At 60.9% G+C, this 20,000-nt stretch overlaps 3 non-coding genes across 3 annotated transcripts in view; all 3 read left to right on the top strand.

The window, feature by feature from the left end:
- Nucleotides 1-14,938: 14,938 nt before the first annotated feature.
- Nucleotides 14,939-16,753, top strand: LOC142791666 (small subunit ribosomal RNA). Its single transcript, XR_012890363.1, has one exon. It is a non-coding gene; the product is annotated as a small subunit ribosomal RNA (ribosomal RNA).
- A 1,719-nt stretch (nucleotides 16,754-18,472) lies between these two features.
- Nucleotides 18,473-18,625, top strand: LOC142791673 (5.8S ribosomal RNA). Its single transcript, XR_012890370.1, has one exon. It is a non-coding gene; the product is annotated as a 5.8S ribosomal RNA (ribosomal RNA).
- Nucleotides 18,626-19,779: 1,154 nt separating this feature from the next.
- Nucleotides 19,780-20,000, top strand: part of LOC142791637 (large subunit ribosomal RNA) — a 3,958-nt gene continuing 3,737 nt past the window's right edge. Inside the window, exon 1 of the ribosomal RNA XR_012890341.1 lies at nucleotides 19,780-20,000. This exon is cut by the window's right edge and continues 3,737 nt beyond it. This is a non-coding gene — a ribosomal RNA (large subunit ribosomal RNA).

Genomic DNA, 20,000 nt, shown 5'->3' with positions numbered 1-20,000 from the left:
CGTTTTTTTTTTCTTTCGCCCCGGCTGACGCAGTTTTCGCGCCGCCCCGGCTGACGCGGTTTCGTGCCGCCCCGGCAGACGCGGTTTTTTGCGCCGCCCCGGCTGACGCGGTTTTTGCCGCCCCGGCTGACGCAGTTCGGACTTAGCACTTTTCGGCTGTGCCTGGCTGGCGGCCCACTCACTCGATCGCCATGTCTGTTTGCCACAGTTTTCCCGGTGGTGCCGCACCCGGGCTCGCCCCGGCTGACGCAGTTTTCGCGCCGCCCCGGCTGACGCGGTTTCGTGCCGCCCCGGCAGACGCGGTTTTCGCGCCGCCCCGGCTGACGCAGTTCGGACTTAGCACTTTTTGGGCTGAGCCTGGCTGGCGGCCCACTCACTCGATCGCCATGTCTGTTTGCCACAGTCTTCCCGGTGGTGCCGCACCCGGGCTCGCCCCGGCAGACGCGTTTTTTTTTCTTTCGCCCCGGCAGACGTGGTTCCCCCCCCCCCCCTTTTCGCTCGCCCCGGCTGACGAGGTTTTCGCGCCGCCCCGGCTGACGCAGTTTTCGCGCCGCCCCGGCTGACGCGGTTTTCGCGCCGCCCCGGCTGACGCGGTTTTTGCGTCGCCCCGGCTGACACGGTTCGGACTTTGCACTTTTCGGCTGTGCCTGGCTGGCGGCCCACTCACTCGATCGCCATGTCTGTTTGCCACAGTTTTCCCGGTGGTGCCGCACCCGGGCTCGCCCCGGCTGACGCAGTTTTCGCGCCGCCCCGGCTGACGCGGTTTCGTGCCGCCCCGGCTGACGCGGTTTCGTGCCGCCCCGGCAGACGCAGTTCGGACTTAGCACTTTTCGGCTGTGCCTGGCTGGCGGCCCACTCACTCAATCGCCATGTCTGTTTGCCACAGTTTTCCCGGTGGTGCCGCACCCGGGCTCGCCCCGGCTGACGCAGTTTTCGCGCCGCCCCGGCTGACGCGGTTTCGTGCCGCCCCGGCAGACGCGGTTTTCGCGCCGCCCCGGCTGACGCGGTTTCGTGCCGCCCCGGCAGACGCAGTTCGGACTTAGCACTTTTCGGCTGTGCCTGGCTGGCGGCCCACTCACTCGATCGCCATGTCTGTTTGCCACAGTTTTCCCGGTGGTGCCGCACCCGGGCTCGCCCCGGCAGACGCGTTTTTTTTTTTCTTTCGCCCCGGCTGACGCAGTTTTCGCGCCGCCCCGGCTGACGCGGTTTCGTGCCGCCCCGGCAGACGCGGTTTTTTGCGCCGCCCCGGCTGACGCGGTTTTTGCCGCCCCGGCTGACGCAGTTCGGACTTAGCACTTTTCGGCTGTGCCTGGCTGGCGGCCCACTCACTCGATCGCCATGTCTGTTTGCCACAGTTTTCCCGGTGGTGCCGCACCCGGGCTCGCCCCGGCTGACGCAGTTTTCGCGCCGCCCCGGCTGACGCGGTTTCGTGCCGCCCCGGCAGACGCGGTTTTCGCGCCGCCCCGGCTGACGCGGTTTCGTGCCGCCCCGGCAGACGCAGTTCGGACTTAGCACTTTTCGGCTGTGCCTGGCTGGCGGCCCACTCACTCAATCGCCATGTCTGTTTGCCACAGTTTTCCCGGTGGTGCCGCACCCGGGCTCGCCCCGGCTGACGCAGTTTTCGCGCCGCCCCGGCTGACGCGGTTTCGTGCCGCCCCGGCAGACGCGGTTTTCGCGCCGCCCCGGCTGACGCGGTTTCGTGCCGCCCCGGCAGACGCAGTTCGGACTTAGCACTTTTCGGCTGTGCCTGGCTGGCGGCCCACTCACTCGATCGCCATGTCTGTTTGCCACAGTTTTCCCGGTGGTGCCGCACCCGGGCTCGCCCCGGCAGACGCGTTTTTTTTTTCTTTCGCCCCGGCTGACGCAGTTTTCGCGCCGCCCCGGCTGACGCGGTTTCGTGCCGCCCCGGCAGACGCGGTTTTTTGCGCCGCCCCGGCTGACGCGGTTTTTGCCGCCCCGGCTGACGCAGTTCGGACTTGGCACTTTTCGGCTGTGCCTGGCTGGCGGCCCACTCACTCGATCGCCATGTCTGTTTGCCACAGTTTTCCCGGTGGTGCCGCACCCGGGCTCGCCCCGGCTGACGCAGTTTTCGCGCCGCCCCGGCTGACGCGGTTTCGTGCCGCCCCGGCAGACGCGGTTTTCGCGCCGCCCCGGCTGACGCAGTTCGGACTTAGCACTTTTTGGGCTGAGCCTGGCTGGCGGCCCACTCACTCGATCGCCATGTCTGTTTGCCACAGTCTTCCCGGTGGTGCCGCACCCGGGCTCGCCCCGGCAGACGCGTTTTTTTTTCTTTCGCCCCGGCAGACGTGGTTCCCCCCCCCCCTTTTCGCTCGCCCCGGCTGACGAGGTTTTCGCGCCGCCCCGGCTGACGCAGTTTTCGCGCCGCCCCGGCTGACGCGGTTTTCGCGCCGCCCCGGCTGACGCGGTTTTTGCGTCGCCCCGGCTGACACGGTTCGGACTTTGCACTTTTCGGCTGTGCCTGGCTGGCGGCCCACTCACTCGATCGCCATGTCTGTTTGCCACAGTTTTCCCGGTGGTGCCGCACCCGGGCTCGCCCCGGCTGACGCAGTTTTCGCGCCGCCCCGGCTGACGCGGTTTCGTGCCGCCCCGGCAGACGCGGTTTTCGCGCCGCCCCGGCTGACGCGGTTTCGTGCCGCCCCGGCAGACGCAGTTCGGACTTAGCACTTTTCGGCTGTGCCTGGCTGGCGGCCCACTCACTCAATCGCCATGTCTGTTTGCCACAGTTTTCCCGGTGGTGCCGCACCCGGGCTCGCCCCGGCTGACGCAGTTTTCGCGCCGCCCCGGCTGACGCGGTTTCGTGCCGCCCCGGCAGACGCGGTTTTCGCGCCGCCCCGGCTGACGCGGTTTCGTGCCGTCCCGGCAGACGCAGTTCGGACTTAGCACTTTTCGGCTGTGCCTGGCTGGCGGCCCACTCACTCGATCGCCATGTCTGTTTGCCACAGTTTTCCCGGTGGTGCCGCACCCGGGCTCGCCCCGGCAGACGCGTTTTTTTTTTTCTTTCGCCCCGGCTGACGCAGTTTTCGCGCCGCCCCGGCTGACGCGGTTTCGTGCCGCCCCAGCAGACGCGGTTTTTTGCGCCGCCCCGGCTGACGCGGTTTTTGCCGCCCCGGCTGACGCAGTTCGGACTTAGCACTTTTCGGCTGTGCCTGGCTGGCGGCCCACTCACTCGATCGCCATGTCTGTTTGCCACAGTTTTCCCGGTGGTGCCGCACCCGGGCTCGCCCCGGCTGACGCAGTTTTCGCGCCGCCCCGGCTGACGCGGTTTCGTGCCGCCCCGGCAGACGCGGTTTTCGCGCCGCCCCGGCTGACGCAGTTCGGACTTAGCACTTTTTGGGCTGAGCCTGGCTGGCGGCCCACTCACTCGATCGCCATGTCTGTTTGCCACAGTCTTCCCGGTGGTGCCGCACCCGGGCTCGCCCCGGCAGACGCGTTTTTTTTTCTTTCGCCCCGGCAGACGTGGTTCCCCCCCCCCCCTTTTCGCTCGCCCCGGCTGACGAGGTTTTCGCGCCGCCCCGGCTGACGCAGTTTTCGCGCCGCCCCGGCTGACGCGGTTTTCGCGCCGCCCCGGCTGACGCGGTTTTTGCGTCGCCCCGGCTGACACGGTTCGGACTTTGCACTTTTCGGCTGTGCCTGGCTGGCGGCCCACTCACTCGATCGCCATGTCTGTTTGCCACAGTTTTCCCGGTGGTGCCGCACCCGGGCTCGCCCCGGCTGACGCAGTTTTCGCGCCGCCCCGGCTGACGCGGTTTCGTGCCGCCCCGGCAGACGCGGTTTTCGCGCCGCCCCGGCTGACGCGGTTTCGTGCCGCCCCGGCAGACGCAGTTCGGACTTAGCACTTTTCGGCTGTGCCTGGCTGGCGGCCCACTCACTCAATCGCCATGTCTGTTTGCCACAGTTTTCCCGGTGGTGCCGCACCCGGGCTCGCCCCGGCTGACGCAGTTTTCGCGCCGCCCCGGCTGACGCGGTTTCGTGCCGCCCCGGCAGACGCGGTTTTCGCGCCGCCCCGGCTGACGCGGTTTCGTGCCGCCCCGGCAGACGCAGTTCGGACTTAGCACTTTTCGGCTGTGCCTGGCTGGCGGCCCACTCACTCGATCGCCATGTCTGTTTGCCACAGTTTTCCCGGTGGTGCCGCACCCGGGCTCGCCCCGGCAGACGCGTTTTTTTTTTCTTTCGCCCCGGCTGACGCAGTTTTCGCGCCGCCCCGGCTGACGCGGTTTCGTGCCGCCCCGGCAGACGCGGTTTTTTGCGCCGCCCCGGCTGACGCGGTTTTTGCCGCCCCGGCTGACGCAGTTCGGACTTAGCACTTTTCGGCTGTGCCTGGCTGGCGGCCCACTCACTCGATCGCCATGTCTGTTTGCCACAGTTTTCCCGGTGGTGCCGCACCCGGGCTCGCCCCGGCTGACGCAGTTTTCGCGCCGCCCCGGCTGACGCGGTTTCGTGCCGCCCCGGCAGACGCGGTTTTCGCGCCGCCCCGGCTGACGCAGTTCGGACTTAGCACTTTTTGGGCTGAGCCTGGCTGGCGGCCCACTCACTCGATCGCCATGTCTGTTTGCCACAGTCTTCCCGGTGGTGCCGCACCCGGGCTCGCCCCGGCAGACGCGTTTTTTTTTCTTTCGCCCCGGCAGACGTGGTTCCCCCCCCCCTTTTCGCTCGCCCCGGCTGACGAGGTTTTCGCGCCGCCCCGGCTGACGCAGTTTTCGCGCCGCCCCGGCTGACGCGGTTTCGTGCCGCCCCGGCTGACGCGGTTTTCGCGCCGCCCCGGCTGACGCGGTTTTTGCGTCGCCCCGGCTGACACGGTTCGGACTTTGCACTTTTCGGCTGTGCCTGGCTGGCGGCCCACTCACTCGATCGCCATGTCTGTTTGCCACAGTTTTCCCGGTGGTGCCGCACCCGGGCTCGCCCCGGCTGACGCAGTTTTCGCGCCGCCCCGGCTGACGCGGTTTCGTGCCGCCCCGGCAGACGCGGTTTTCGCGCCGCCCCGGCTGACGCGGTTTCGTGCCGCCCCGGCAGACGCAGTTCGGACTTAGCACTTTTCGGCTGTGCCTGGCTGGCGGCCCACTCACTCAATCGCCATGTCTGTTTGCCACAGTTTTCCCGGTGGTGCCGCACCCGGGCTCGCCCCGGCTGACGCAGTTTTCGCGCCGCCCCGGCTGACGCGGTTTCGTGCCGCCCCGGCAGACGCGGTTTTCGCGCCGCCCCGGCTGACGCGGTTTCGTGCCGCCCCGGCAGACGCAGTTCGGACTTAGCACTTTTCGGCTGTGCCTGGCTGGCGGCCCACTCACTCGATCGCCATGTCTGTTTGCCACAGTTTTCCCGGTGGTGCCGCACCCGGGCTCGCCCCGGCAGACGCGTTTTTTTTTTTCTTTCGCCCCGGCTGACGCAGTTTTCGCGCCGCCCCGGCTGACGCGGTTTCGTGCCGCCCCGGCAGACGCGGTTTTTTGCGCCGCCCCGGCTGACGCGGTTTTTGCCGCCCCGGCTGACGCAGTTCGGACTTAGCACTTTTCGGCTGTGCCTGGCTGGCGGCCCACTCACTCGATCGCCATGTCTGTTTGCCACAGTTTTCCCGGTGGTGCCGCACCCGGGCTCGCCCCGGCTGACGCAGTTTTCGCGCCGCCCCGGCTGACGCGGTTTCGTGCCGCCCCGGCAGACGCGGTTTTCGCGCCGCCCCGGCTGACGCAGTTCGGACTTAGCACTTTTTGGGCTGAGCCTGGCTGGCGGCCCACTCACTCGATCGCCATGTCTGTTTGCCACAGTCTTCCCGGTGGTGCCGCACCCGGGCTCGCCCCGGCAGACGCGTTTTTTTTTCTTTCGCCCCGGCAGACGTGGTTCCCCCCCCCCCCTTTTCGCTCGCCCCGGCTGACGAGGTTTTCGCGCCGCCCCGGCTGACGCAGTTTTCGCGCCGCCCCGGCTGACGCGGTTTCGTGCCGCCCCGGCTGACGCGGTTTTCGCGCCGCCCCGGCTGACGCGGTTTTTGCGTCGCCCCGGCTGACACGGTTCGGACTTTGCACTTTTCGGCTGTGCCTGGCTGGCGGCCCACTCACTCGATCGCCATGTCTGTTTGCCACAGTTTTCCCGGTGGTGCCGCACCCGGGCTTGCCCCGGCAGACGCGTTTTTTTTTTTCTTTCGCCCCGGCTGACGCAGTTTTCGCCCCGCCCCGGCTGACGCGGTTTCGTGCCGCCCCGGCAGACGCGGTTTTTTGCGCCGCCCCGGCTGACGCGGTTTTTGCCGCCCCGGCTGACGCAGTTCGGACTTTGCACTTTTTGGCTGAGCCTGGCTGGCGGCCCACTCACTCGATCGCCATGTCTGTTTGCCACAGTTTTCCCGGTGGTGCCGCACCCGGGCTCGCCCCGGCAGACGCGTTTTTTTTTTCCTTCGCCCCGGCAGACGTGGTTCCCCCCCCCCCCTCCGTCTTTCTTTTTGTTTTTTTTTTCGCCGCGGCTGAAGTGGATTTTTCGGTGCCTCGACGCCCCGGTAGTCGCGGTTTTTCCGTTTCCGCACGGCCCCGGCTGACGCTGCTCGGTCACAGTCGCCTTTTGTGAGGATTGCAGACTTCTTGAGCGCGGGTGTTTTTTTTGTTGTTGTTGTTGTTTTATTACGCATTCGCTCCAGCAGACGCTGTTTAGACTTTTTGTTTCCTCTTTTATCCTGCGACGAGGTGACGAGGTTTATTCGGTGCCCCGCCGCCCCGGCTGAAGTGATTTTTCCTGTCCCGTGCCGCCCCGGCTGACGCGGTTGGGACTTCGCGTTTGTTCGGCCGCCACGGGTTTTGGCGCACTCGCTCGGTTGCTTGTTGTTGCCACTTGTTGCGAACCCAGGTTTCTTGAGCGAGCGCGGGCGTTTTTTCTTCCTTTCTTTCTTTGTTCTATGTGTTAGCGAATCGGCCTTTAATATCACACGAGGACTCACAACCAACAATTTTCAGTTTGAAGTGTAAAAAATCTGCAGGTGTTGACGTAACTGACTTGCCCCGTACCCTTGAGTACATCCATGAAGTTCTCGTAGTACTACTAAATCGCATTATTCCAAGTGGAGAAATTCCCATAAACTTGCAAACCTCTACACGAAAATCGGTGCGCGTGATAAAGTTGAAAATTATCGTCCGATATCAAATGTGCCTTCTATAACACAAATTCTAGGAAAAAAAAAAAAAAAACACTTGTTCGCCGTTTTCTGCGCCGTGACTGGCAGCACTCCGGCGAAGCGAAACGGGGTCGATTCGAGCACGATATCGGCGTCTTTCGACGTGCTCGCCGGCGACCGTCGCACGAGTACGTCGCACGAGCGCGTCTGCCGGGGCGCCGTTTGCGAAGCCGACGCAAAAGTGGGAACCGCCGCTCGGATGATCGCCGCTTTCGGCAGAGTGAGTGTTGGCACTCCGGGGAAGCGAAACAGCGTGAATGCGCCCACGAAATCGGCGTATTTTGAAGTGCCCGCCGGCGACCGTCGCACGAGTACGGTAAACCGCGTCAGCCGGGGCGTAGTTCGGGACGCCGACGAAAAAGTGGGAAGCGCAACTCGGATCTTCGCCGTTTTTGCAGGAGTGAGTGGCGGCCCTCCTGCGAGACCAAGAAGCATCGATTCGTGCACGAATTCGGCGCCTTTCGACGTGATCGCCGGCGACCGTCGCTCGAGTAGGGCAAACCGCGTCTGCCGGGGCGGGCTTCGGGACGCCGATGCGAAAGTGGGAAACGCTGCTCGGATGTTCGCCGTTTTTGGCCGAGTGAGTGCTGGCACTCGGGCGAAGCCAAACGGGGCCGATTACGGCACGATATCGGCGTCTTTCGACGTGCCCGGCGGCGACCGTCGCACGAGTACGGTAAACCGCGTCAGCCCGGGCGGAGTTCGGGACGCCGATGCGAAAGTGGAGAACGCCGCTCGGATCTTCGCCGTTTTTGGAGGAGTGAGTGGCGGCACTCCGGAGAAGCCAAGGAGCGCCAATTAGCGCACGATATCGGCGTCTTTCGACGCGCTCGCCGGCGACCGTCGCACGAGTAGGGCAAACCGCGTCTGCCGGGGCGGGGTTTACGACGCCGACGCAAAAGTGGGAACCGCCGCTCGGATGTTGGCCGTTTTTGGCAGAGTGAGTGCTGGCACACCGGCGACGCGAAAGAGCGCGAAAGCGCCCACGAAAGTGGCGTATTTGGACGTGCTTGACGGCGACCGCTGCAGGAGTACGAAAAACCACGTCAGCCGGGGCGAGCGACCCACGGCGGTCTGGGTGCTTATCGCTGCTATTATAGGGGCACCCCGGCAGACGCAGAAAAAAAAAATTTTTTTTCGACCTTCTTTTTTGCTGGTCGAGCTCGGGTAACCCAGGTCGCAATGGGAGCCGCGCACGAAAGCGGCGTCGCGAGACGCGTTCGCGGTCGCTAGTCGCACGAGCTCGGCAACCGCGTCAGCCGGCGCGGAGTTCGGGATGCCGACGGCTAAGTGGGTACCGCTGCTCGGATGTTCGCCGTTTTTGGCCGAGTGAGTGCTGGCACTCCGGCGAAGCGAAACGGGGCCGATTCGGGCACGATATCGGCGTATTTCGACGTGCTCGCCGGCGACCGTCGCACGAGTACGGCAAAGCGCGTCTGCCGGGGCGAGGTTTGCGATGCCGACGAAAAAGTGGGAAGCGCCGCTCGGATCTTCGCCGTTTTTGCAGGAGTGAGTGGCGGCCCTCCTGCGAGACCAAGAAGCATCGACTCGCGCACGATATCGGTGTCTTTCGACGTGCCCGCTGGCCACCGCCGCACGAGTACGGCAAACCGCGTATGCCGGGGCGGGGTTGGCGACGCCGACGCAAAAGTGGGAACCGCCACTAGGATGTTCGCCGTTTTTGGCAGAGTGAGTGCTGGCACTCCGGCGAAGCGAAAGAGCGCGAATGCGCCCACGAAAGTGGCGTGTTTGGACGTGCTTGACGACGACCACCGCAGGAAAACGAAAAACCACGTCAGCCGGGGCGAGCGACCCATGGCGGTCTGGGTGCTTATCGCTGCTATTATAGGGGCACCCCGGCAGACGCAAAAAAAAAAAAATTTTTTCGACATTCTTTTTTGCTCGTCGACCTCGGGTGACTGTGATGTGTGGTGCGCGTTCAAAGTGCGCGCCTTCGAAAAGTGCGCGAAATTAAAGGATGACCGAGTGCACGTGCTGGGTCGCCTGAACAACGACGACGCCGAGGACCGGTACACGTGAGAGCGTGGAGCGCAAGCATCCAAGACCATAAAGAAAACAAGGGCCAATGGCTGATCACCACGGAGTTTTGAAAGGCCAATCAGAACGAGACAAGTGGGCCAGAGCTGAAGCAGGAGCCTGGGGAGACCAGAGCAAGGGGAGTTCGAAGAAGACGGGGCAAGCGGAAGGTCGTCACCGGACCGGGCGCTGAAGATGGGCCGTCGGGCGTAGGACCCGAGCCTGCAGGTCTTCAACCGGCCGGGGCCTCCTGCCGTCGTGTTCCCGCTCCAAAGGACCGTGGCCATCCGGTCCTGAACTCCTTTCCAGGGCCTGCGGACTTTGGTTCCGGCAGGCGAGCTACAGCCGTCGGGCTCCGGGCCCGAGCTGTGCGCCCAGCTGCTTGACTAGGTCGACCCTGGTTCTCTGACGCGTCACCACCAGCCTGCGTTCTCTCGTCACAGACGGGTCCACACTCCTAAAGCCAGAGCCACCACGTTCCGGCCTGGTTTCTCGACGTGTCGTCAGCAGCCAGCGTTCCTTCATCCCCGTCCTGCCCGCGTCCTGAAGCCGGAATCACCGCGTTCCGGTTTGCTCATCGTCGGCGGAATTCAGCGTGTGGGTGAGACCGAACAGATATCTTGCGCTACTCCCATCACTCAGCCCCTTTCGAACGTTAGGTTTAGTTACTGACTTTGAACGTTTTTGTTGGGTGTTTACAGATGTGTTTCGTCATGTCCAGTCAACTGTTTATTAAGTGTTTTGTTTTGTGAGGAATCTTTGCCTTTTTACTTTTCAATTAAACTTTTTGTGTGTTTCTTGGAAACCGAACGGCTTTGTCCTTATTAACAAAACTCTCTGAGGCTCAGCCCGGGAGAAAAACAAATCAGCAACAAGAACCCTGCATCACAAATTGGCGTCCGCGACAGGACAAAGTCGTTTGTTTTTCCAGTAGATTTTTTGACGCGGTTAACACGATGACGAACACGTGGGAGTTAATTGAGTTGGCGGATAAAATGGGACTGACGGGAGCGGAGTTTAGAGTATGGTACGAGGAGCGGATGGAGAGGGAGCGTGAGCAACGGGCTGCGGAACGAGAAGCTCGAAAGGAACAGTTGGAACGGGAGACGCAGGCCAAGAAGGAGCAGCTTGAGCTCGAGACGCGCGAAAAAGAAAAACAGCTCGAACTGGAGACACGCATACTGAAGCAGCAGCTCCAATTAGAGAGGGTGGACTTCGAGCGGCGACTCGAGCTTGCGATGGCGAAAAGGGGGCAGCTGGCGATGCAGAAGGTCGAGCAAGCGGTGAATGTTTGCTCCGATAGCAGCGTTTGCTGGAGGGAAGTCGATTCCTGCAAGGTTGGCCTCGAACCTCGCGACAGCCTTACTTCGGAGCGAGAAGCTCAGATAGAGGAAGGCAGAGAGGTGGACAGCCAAGAAGGCAGGAGTCATGAGGAGTTTGTTGAAGCGACGGAAAGCTTCTCTGGCTGGGAACATATTACTTCCGTTAGCTGCTTGGGGACCTCTGAGAGGCCAAGCACCTATGAAGAAGAGCGCCTGGATATGGGCGACCTAGAAGCTGTGGAAAATGTTGTGGAGCAAAGCTTCGATAGCAGGGAACGAAGAAGCTCCATTCAGAATGAGGTGTGTATCAGAACGTCTCAGAGGCCGAGCACATTTCGGGAAGGGGTAGGGCTACCTCTCAATAGCTCCATGGAAGGAGCGCTAGAACGTCATTGGGAAGATGGCAGCGAATGCCATGAAGGCTCTGATATAGTGGCCACTGATTGTTTTGTACCGACAGAGGTAGCAGCAGGCACCACGTCAATGGTCCTAGACCATACGTATATCTCACTCAGAGAGAGAGGGGATTCTAGTTCACAGGATAGCGTAACTGCTATTTGTCCGAGAAAACACGATGGGAGTGCTGAAGCACTCTTCAAAATAAACAGTATCGAATCGGAGGTGGGCTCGATAGTAGGTATGGAGAATGCCAGACAGGGTCTTGAACCTGAGAACGTGATTGGTTTTGAACCTATAATTAAGTCCACTCAAGATGAGCTGTATAATGACCGAGCACAACGGCATCCCTTCTCAAGAATCCAGGAACCTCACACGCTTGTCGGAGCGTTTGGGCTTGCTGAGGGCACCCCGAGCTTGTGTTCATTAGATGGTGAATTAAAAGAAAGCATTTGTGTGAGAGATTGTGGCATTTGGACATTCGTGTCTCAGTGCGTTTCGTGTCGACGCCGACGGCTCGAGACCGCGCCCTGTTCCTCTGTGACCGGTAAGCGTTCATGTGGCCGGCGGGGGCGCAGACACGCGTTTCAGCGAAAGTGCATAAAAGCATGTTTGCCACAGTTACTTTCGAAACGTGCGAGAAGGGCAGTGCGTCTGGTTTGGGACGCGATAACCTGAGTGTAGGGTTAGAAAACCGGTAGCTCTTTCTGGACTTCGACTTTTAGATGCGGACACAAGTAGCTTTGTCCATAGTCGATTTTGTAGTAAAAAGGTTTATTCCGGGTTTCAGAACTTTTAAATGCAATTGGGTGAATCTAAAGTTTAAGTGTGGACATTTGGACGATGTAGCGAACTGTAGCCCGGTGATGTGTTGAACTGCGTGGTGCAAATATGTGGTTTAATTGTGACGTAGTGCAGAACGCGCACTCATCGGCAGTTTTTTTTTCTAAAAAAAAAAAAACTTGAATGAAAGGGGGGCGTATGTGATGTGTGGTGCGCGTTCAAAGTGCGCGCCTTCGAAAAGTGCGCGAAATTAAAGGATGACCGAGTGCACGTGCTGGGTCGCCTGAACAACGACGACGCCGAGGACCGGTACACGTGAGAGCGTGGAGCGCAAGCATCCAAGACCATAAAGAAAACAAGGGCCAATGGCTGATCACCACGGAGTTTTGAAAGGCCAATCAGAACGAGACAAGTGGGCCAGAGCTGAAGCAGGAGCCTGGGGAGACCAGAGCAAGGGGAGTTCGAAGAAGACGGGGCAAGCGGAAGGTCGTCACCGGACCGGGCGCTGAAGATGGGCCGTCGGGCGTAGGACCCGAGCCTGCAGGTCTTCAACCGGCCGGGGCCTCCTGCCGTCGTGTTCCCGCTCCAAAGGACCGTGGCCATCCGGTCCTGAACTCCTTTCCAGGGCCTGCGGACTTTGGTTCCGGCAGGCGAGCTACAGCCGTCGGGCTCCGGGCCCGAGCTGTGCGCCCAGCTGCTTGACTAGGTCGACCCTGGTTCTCTGACGCGTCACCACCAGCCTGCGTTCTCTCGTCACAGACGGGTCCACACTCCTAAAGCCAGAGCCACCACGTTCCGGCCTGGTTTCTCGACGTGTCGTCAGCAGCCAGCGTTCCTTCATCCCCGTCCTGCCCGCGTCCTGAAGCCGGAATCACCGCGTTCCGGTTTGCTCATCGTCGGCGGAATTCAGCGTGTGGGTGAGACCGAACAGATATCTTGCGCTACTCCCATCACTCAGCCCCTTTCGAACGTTAGGTTTAGTTACTGACTTTGAACGTTTTTGTTGGGTGTTTACAGATGTGTTTCGTCATGTCCAGTCAACTGTTTATTAAGTGTTTTGTTTTGTGAGGAATCTTTGCCTTTTTACTTTTCAATTAAACTTTTTGTGTGTTTCTTGAAAACCGAACGGCTTTGTCCTTATTAACAAAACTCTCTGAGGCTCAGCCCGGGAGAAAAACAAATCAGCAACAAGAACCCTGCATCACAGTGACCCAGGTCGCAGTGGGAGCCGCGCACGAAAGCGGCGTCGCGAGACGGCTTCGCGGTCGCTAGTCGCACGAGCTCGGCAACCGCGTCTGCCGGGGCGGAGTTCGGGACGCCGACGGCTAAGTGGGAACCGCCGCTCGGATGTTCGCCGTTTGTGGCCGAGTGAGTGCTGGCACTCCGGCGAAGCCAAACGGGGCCGATTCCGGCACGATATCGGCGTCTTTCTACGTGCTCGCCGGCGACCGTCGCACGAGTACGGCAAAGTGCGTCTGCCGGGGCGGGGTTTGCGACGCGTACGCAATAGTGAGAACCGTCGCTCGGATGTTCGTCGTCTTTCGCCGAGCCAGTGCTGGCACTCCGGCGAAGCCGAACGGAGCCGATTCGGGCACGATATCGGCGTCTTTCCACGTGCTCGCCGGCGACCGTCGCACGAGTACGGTAAACCGCGTCAGCCGGGGCGGAGTTCGGGACGCCGATGCGAAAGTGGGAAGCGCCGCTCGGATCTTCGCCGTTTTTGGAGGAGTCAGTGGCGGCACTCCGGTGAAGCCAAGGTGCGCCAATTCGCGCACGATATCGGCGTCTTTCGACGTGCCCGCCGGCCACCGTCGCACGAGTACGGCAAACCTCGTCTGCCGGGGCGGGGTTTGCGACGCCGACGCAAAAGTGGGAACCGCCGCTCGGATGTTCGCCGTTTTTGGCAGAGTGAGTGCTGGCACTCCGGCGAAGCGAAAGAGCGTGAATGCGCCCACGAAAGTAGCGTATTTGGACGTGCTTGACGGCGACCGCCGCAGGAGTACGAAAAACCACGTCAGCCGGGGCGAGCGACCCACGGCGGTCTGGGTGCTTATCGCTGCTATTATAGGGGCACCCCGGCAGACGCAGAAAGAAAAAAAAAAATGGGGACATGGCGTGCGTCACCGTGCGGCTTCGCAGCGTTGCCGAAGTCGCCGAGCCCTTCGACTGAGCCGAACGGCGGACAGGGAACGTTGGTCGGCCGTTCTAACCTGTCGGTGCCACGCCGAGACGTCGTTAAGGAAAACCGCGTCGTGGGCCTCTACGACGCCGTCGAGTCGTTGTGCGTTTGGTGTCCAGCGTGTCGGCGGCGAGTAGCGGACACGTCGTTCACGACTTCGGTCTTTCGCAGTCGACGCGAACTTGCGGAGAGTCGTGGTGCCTCACGTTTTCGGCAGAAACCGCGGCGGAATTTTCCCGTGCGTGCGCGCACGACCTCGGTGCTGTGCCGTCAGCGTAGTGTTGCACAAACTCGTGGCCTACCCAAGGTGCGGTACGTTTGCGGCCGTATCCTCGGTGGGAATTTCGTGAGTAGGGTCGCAAATTCTACGACCTCGGCGGGTTTGAGAGCGACGTAGACTTGTGGCACGCTCAACGTGCCACACGTTTCGGGGCACACCCGCGGTGAAATTTTCTCGAGTACGCTCGTATTAGTGCCCAAGGAGGTCTGGGTACTTATCGCTGCTATTATGTGGGGGTTCTCGTGAGCGGCGTACGCGAAAGCGACCGGGTGTCTGATATGCGGCGGGCTTCGGCCTCGTCAAGCGTGTCCTCGGGTCTGCTCCAGGGGAATCCACGGCAGTCGTCTGCAGCCTCATCCGCTTGATGCGTTAGGGGCTGGTTGTCGGACGGTGCCGTTTTACCACGATATCGAGGTGTGTTCCGTGTCGTCCTCGGGCGATTCAGATGCGAAAGCGCCGAAGACGCGGGCGTGACCCGTCGTCTGGCGGCTTTGCAGTCTCGGCTCCGTTGCTAGTTCCGGCCGGTCCACCGACAGTGCAGCGGGCTTGGGCAACCCGCACGGCGCGACCGAGTCGATGCAACGAAAAAGAGCGAGCATGAACGTGCTTCTTGCCGCACGGCTCCCACTCGTCTTTCGGGAAGGTTGTGCCGTAGCGAGCTCGAACGCCGTCATCTCGGAGTGCAAAATAAGCGTGTTGGGGCGCCTGAAGGTGGCCTCCGCCGCACACAGACTGCGTCCGGCCCGCCGAAGGCGAGGACGGACGCGCAGTCGAACGATTACCTGGTTGATCCTGCCAGTAATCATATGCTTGTCTCAAAGATTAAGCCATGCATGTCTAAGTACATGCCGAAATAAGGCGAAACCGCGAATGGCTCATTAAATCAGTTATGGTTCCTTAGATCGTTTCTTCCTACTTGGATAACTGTGGCAATTCTAGAGCTAATACATGCAGTGAGCCTGGAGCCCTTTGGGTAACGGGTGCTTTTATTAGACCAAGATCGATCGGGTTTCGGCCCGTATTGTGTGGTGACTCTGGATAACTTTGTGCTGATCGCATGGCCACGAGCCGGCGACGTTTCTTTCAAGTGTCTGCCTTATCAACTTTCGATGGTAGGTTACTTGCTTACCATGGTTGTTACGGGTAACGGAGAATCAGGGTTCGATTCCGGAGAGGGAGCCTGAGAAACGGCTACCACATCCAAGGAAGGCAGCAGGCGCGCAAATTACCCACTCCCGGCACGGGGAGGTAGTGACGAAAAATAACAATACGGGACTCTTTTGAGGCCCCGTAATTGAAATGAGTACACTCTAAATCCTTTAACGAGGATCAATTGGAGGGCAAGTCTGGTGCCAGCAGCCGCGGTAATTCCAGCTCCAATAGCGTATACTAAAGCTGCTGCGGTTAAAAAGCTCGTAGTTGGATCTCAGTTCCAGACGAGTAGTGCATCTACCCGATGCGACGGCTCGGACTGAACATCATGCCGGTTCTTTCTTGGTGCACTTCATTGTGTGCCTCGAGATGGCCGGTGCTTTTACTTTGAAAAAATTAGAGTGCTCAACGCAGGCGAGTCGCCTGAATAAACTTGCATGGAATAATAGAACAAGACCTCGTTTCTGTTCTGTTGGTTTTTGGAATACGAGGTAATGATTAAGAGGGACGGACGGGGGCATTCGTATTGCGGCGCTAGAGGTGAAATTCTTGGACCGTCGCAAGACGAACTACTGCGAAAGCATTTGCCAAGAATGTTTTCATTGATCAAGAACGAAAGTCAGAGGTTCGAAGGCGATCAGATACCGCCCTAGTTCTGACCATAAACGATGCCAACCAGCGATCCGCCTGAGTTACTCAAATGACTCGGCGGGCAGCTTCCGGGAAACCAAAGTATTTGGGTTCCGGGGGAAGTATGGTTGCAAAGCTGAAACTTAAAGGAATTGACGGAAGGGCACCACCAGGAGTGGAGCCTGCGGCTTAATTTGACTCAACACGGGAAAACTTACCCGGCCCGGACACTGGGAGGATTGACAGATTGAGAGCTCTTTCTTGATTCGGTGGATGGTGGTGCATGGCCGTTCTTAGTTGGTGGAGCGATTTGTCTGGTTAATTCCGATAACGAACGAGACTCTAGCCTATTAAATAGGTGCGGGGTTCCCAGCACCTTACAACCTTCTTAGAGGGACAAGCGGCTCCTAGCCGCACGAAACAGAGCAATAACAGGTCTGTGATGCCCTTAGATGTCCGGGGCCGCACGCGCGCTACACTGAAGGAAGCAGCGTGTCTTTATCCCTGTCTGAAAAGACTGGGTAACCCGTGGAACTTCTTTCGTGATTGGGATAGGGGCTTGCAATTGTTCCCCTTGAACGAGGAATTCCCAGTAAGCGCGAGTCATAAGCTCGCGTTGATTACGTCCCTGCCCTTTGTACACACCGCCCGTCGCTACTACCGATTGAATGATTTAGTGAGGTCTTCGGACCGATGTCCGGCGCGGCCTTTCGGTTGCGCCGGTCTGTTGGAAAGATGACCAAACTTGATCATTTAGAGGAAGTAAAAGTCGTAACAAGGTTTCCGTAGGTGAACCTGCGGAAGGATCATTAACGGATTGTGAAGGGTGAGCGCCTCAGCTGCGTCTGCGCCCGACACTTTCTGCCGCTGACCCCGTTTGGACGCGGGGTCGGCTTTTCCCCACGGGGCTGCCTGAATGTGGAGCGGCACCCCGTGACAAATTGTTGCGCCCAGCGGACGCCAACACCGCGACCTTGGACGGTCGGCCAGGTGGCGGACGCGGGTACAAACGGCGCAACGCACTCATAGGTCGGCTTTCGACCCGCCACAGCACCGTGGCTCGAAGCGCTCGAAATGCGCGACCCGACCGCTGCGGGACCGCCTAGTACTGTAAACAGGAGCGGCGGAGCGCGAACGGCGAGTCGTGGTTACGTCGGTAGAAGGCGAGGCTGCGCGTTCCCGAAACGCCAGCCGAGTGCCCTCCCGACCGTTCGAGCGTGCAAGAACGAGACCCGACAATCGCGCGGCGACTGCCAAGTACGAGAGGAACGGCACAAGCGTCGGCGGTCGGTCAAGGAACTGGCGATGTGACGGGTCCGCTGTGCACCAGTGCATACCGTCCCGCCGTCCGCGGCAAGCGCCTCCGCGTCCTCGGGTGACGGAGGCTGCCGGTCGGTTCTTGCAGGCGAGGGATCTCGCTGGCACCGGTTCGCGTTGACGCGCGGCCGGTCATGGCACGGCGATGCGACGGCCGAGGTGCGCAGTACTCGATGGAGGAACCGCACGCTCCGATGACCGTCCCGCCCTCCGCGGCGTATGCGTACCGACCGTAATGGTTGCAGCAGCGCCGGCCGGCTTTTGAATTCGCCACACGAAACACGGTGCGAGATCGCGGTTAGGGGAGCGTCGACGTTGCCAGGCGTTTTGCTTGCTGCCGAGGGAAAGGCGGCACGGCCACGTCGCGCTCGTCGCGATTAGCGGGTCTGCGCGCTTTGGGAAGGTGCCGCAACGACTTGCCGAAAGAGGAAGCACGGAAGAACGAGGGACTTGGACGTCCCGACAATTGAACGCACTTGCGGCCAGGCCCTTGCTGGCTTCGTTCTTCCGCCTCGAGTAGGCTCGTACGCGGCTCCGGCGCCGAAAGTGGTCCTTGGCACCGACTTCGGTGGACGTGGGAAGTGCCGCGCAAGTACGGCGCGCCTGGCTCCACCTGTTGGCTAAAGTAGGCAGCCGGATCGGCATTTTGGTGTGCGGTGGCAAACCGTGGATGCGAAAAAAGCTTGTGCGATTTCGTGGAACAAAAAGCGGGGGTCCCCCTTTTTATGCGGAGGAGACCGACCCGCCTGCCGTGGTGAACCGCGACGCCACGGTAAAAACGGGAGAGGCTTGTCGATGGGACCGTGCATCCCGCGCTCCACGGAGGCCGGGAGGCGGCCGCCCGAGGAAATGTGTAGCCGTCGAGGCCCGCATCTGCGTGCACTCTTATCCAAATGGGTGTACCGCAGGCATTTTCTGGTTAGGCGGGCCAATGAGAGCGAGCACACAACGATACCTACGGGTCCGGCTTGGAGAACCGGCTTCGACGCCTCCCGAGTATTTATAGAGGGGTGGACCACGAAAGCACTCGCAAGTAGCGAAAGCGAAACGCCGTCCGAAACACACCGTTTGCTCGATTTGCGGCAGCCGAAAAAGGCGCGGCAGAGTTTTGGAGTCCAAGCGTGCGCTGAAAAGCGCCCTTCTTGGCCACTGTTTGGCCGAGTGCCAGAAACGTTTGGTTTTGACTGTACGGAATTGAACAAACACTTTTTCACGACTCTAAGCGGTGGATCACTCGGTTCTCGGGTCGATGAAGAACGCAGCCAGCTGCGAGACTTGGTGTGAATTGCAGGACACACTGAGCACTGATTCTTTGAACGCACATTGCGGCCTTGGGTCTTCCCTTGGCTTCGTCTGTCTGAGGGTCGGATCACATATCAAGAGAGCCTTCGGCGCACAAGGGAACGTGAGCCGTCGACTCGTTTTGACCGCGTCGGCAACACGGACAGCACGCTGAACACCTCACAGCGAGCGCCAACAGCGGCCACTCAAGGGCGAGACGGTGGCGACCGTCGTGCCAGAGCCCAACCGAAACGGGGGCGACCGACTGCATTGAGGATGTGGCACCTCGTTGAGACCGCCGCAGGACTTCGAGTCGGAAGGAAGCCTGCAGGGAAAGTGCGGTCGAGGTTGCGTACTCCTCTCTGCGACCGGGCGCGCAAGAGCTGCGAGAGCCACGGACGCGCAACTTTAACGCACGGTAAACACGAGGAGCGAAAGCCGGCCAGCAAAGCTTCTCCAGCCGTGCGCAAAGTGCGCGAGATCGCAGCCTTGCGTTGCGCTTGTTGCCCTCGAAGTAAGCAGGGTGTCCCGTAGACCGGGCGCTCGAACACGCTGCGGGGCCGTGCCTCCTCCAGGCTTTGCCGCGCGAACAGGGAACGTTCGCGCGCAAAGCGCAGGGAGGTGAGGAGGCTGCGCCCGACGTTTGCGGTTCGCTGCGTACGCGGTTGATGCGGAGAGCACGGCGCGACGACTTGCCGCGAAGCGGAAAAAGTCTCCCGCACGAGTTGGCGAAACGTTGGCGAAGCTTAAGGCGTTCTCGTCGTAGTCCGCCGTCGGTCTAAGTGCTTCGCAGTTCCCGTCCCGTTCAAAAAACTGGGCCACTCCAGTTGGGGCGGGGGCGACGCTACACGAGACGATGCCTCTCGCCAGGCTGCGTGGCTGCCCTTGCGGCGGCGGCGACTGGCCTCGGCGGTGTTTGGGCTTTCGACACGGTCGTTTATCACGCAACTGCTCGGACGACGCACGCGCGCAGCGGAATGCCGCTTGCCAGCCTTGTGAAGATGTGACCCTGTACAGGGTTGCGGGCGCACTTGGTAGGGCGTCGTACTCGGTTCGCGATGGGTTTACGAACGTGTCCCGTCACTTCCACGTCACACCGGTTGTGCGCCGCACGCGTGCAGCGGGGAAGCCGATTGCCAGCCTTGTGAAGAAGTGGCCCTGTACAGGGTTGCGGGCGCACTTGGTAGGGCGAGCGCACGCGGTCGTGCAGGAAGTTGATGGAAGCGAATGTATCCGCTGTCGACCTCAGATCAGGCGAGACAACCCGCTGAATTTAAGCATATCACTAAGCGGAGGAAAAGAAACCAACAGGGATTCCCCGAGTAGCTGCGAGCGAAACGGGACCGAGCCCAGCACCGAATCCCCCGTCCTTGCAGGCGGTCGGGAAATGTGGTGTATGGGAGGCGACGTTCTCGGGTGTTTGCGACGGTGCAAGTCCCCCTGACAGGGGCTTGTCCCAGA

The sequence above is a fragment of the Rhipicephalus microplus genome, unplaced genomic scaffold (genome assembly GCF_043290135.1).
Source record: "Rhipicephalus microplus isolate Deutch F79 unplaced genomic scaffold, USDA_Rmic scaffold_181, whole genome shotgun sequence".
In the NCBI taxonomy this organism is placed as follows: Eukaryota; Metazoa; Arthropoda; class Arachnida; order Ixodida; family Ixodidae; genus Rhipicephalus; species Rhipicephalus microplus.
Note: the sequence above shows the minus strand (reverse complement) of the source record. Positions and strands in the feature narration are given on the sequence as shown.